This window comes from Aythya fuligula, unplaced genomic scaffold (assembly GCF_009819795.1).
Source record: "Aythya fuligula isolate bAytFul2 unplaced genomic scaffold, bAytFul2.pri scaffold_64_arrow_ctg1, whole genome shotgun sequence".
In the NCBI taxonomy this organism is placed as follows: Eukaryota; Metazoa; Chordata; class Aves; order Anseriformes; family Anatidae; genus Aythya; species Aythya fuligula.
Window position 1 is genome coordinate 83,192 of NW_022473998.1, and position 893 is coordinate 84,084.

An 893-nucleotide genomic window follows, 5' to 3' on the forward strand; every position below is an offset into this window, starting at 1 on the left:
GAGGAGTGCTGTGCCTCTCTTCCTCGGGACATTCTGCCAGGGGAGCAGCTGATGGGGCAGTGTCTGTGGACTCCAGTGAGCCAGGAGAGGCGCTTGCTGGGTGTTCTGCTTCTTGTGCTGCAGCCTCCCTGTCCACGCTGCTGGCTGAGCTGCCCTCTTCCTGGGGAAAGGCCTGTGGGTCCGCGCAGAGGCTGGCGAACCTGGGGTTGATCGAGGAGCTGAGGATGATGATCTCTTCCTCTTCATGCCATCTCACAGGATTCCTTTCTTTCCTGCCTGGCTTTGATGTTTAGCTGTGTCTTTTGCCCTTGCTTCTCACCCCTGCCTGGGCTGGCTGGGACAGGGGCTCTGCCGGCAGCCGTTGTTCCTTCACGTTCCTGGGGATCCTGGCAAAGCAGTGGTCCACCTGCTCTCCATGACTGTCTGGACCTCCACTGCTCTTGTTGGTGTCACTCTGCACCCTGTGTGTGCCACGTCCCCCAGGGCTGCTGGTATTGGCTGTGTTCCCTGTTCGCTGCAAAGTGCCTGTGCACGTGGTGGGAGATTGCATCCCCAACTTTCCCAGGCCCTGGAAGCAAATCCCCCAAAAGTGGAGCAGTGGCGTCACGAGCGGAGCCCCGGAGGCAACCGCGACTGTCTGAAAGGCAGGCATCAAGAATGCGGACATGTCAGAGGAGGAGCAGTAAGATGCTGTTGATTGTGCCACTCAGGCCTTGGCGAAGCACATCGAGAAGGGCATTGCTGCGCACATCAGGAAGGAATTTGACAAGAAATACAATCCCACTTGGCACTGCATCACAGGAGGGAACTGCGGCAGCTACGTGACTCCTGAGAGCAAGCACTTCACCTCCTTCTAGCTCAGCCAAGTTGCTATTCTTTTTGAGTCTGGTTAG

General features: G+C 57.6%; 1 pseudogene; it reads left to right on the top strand.

Annotated features, from left to right (window-relative positions):
• The first annotated feature begins 647 nt into the window (after nt 1-647).
• Nucleotides 648-893, top strand: LOC116501687 (annotated as a pseudogene).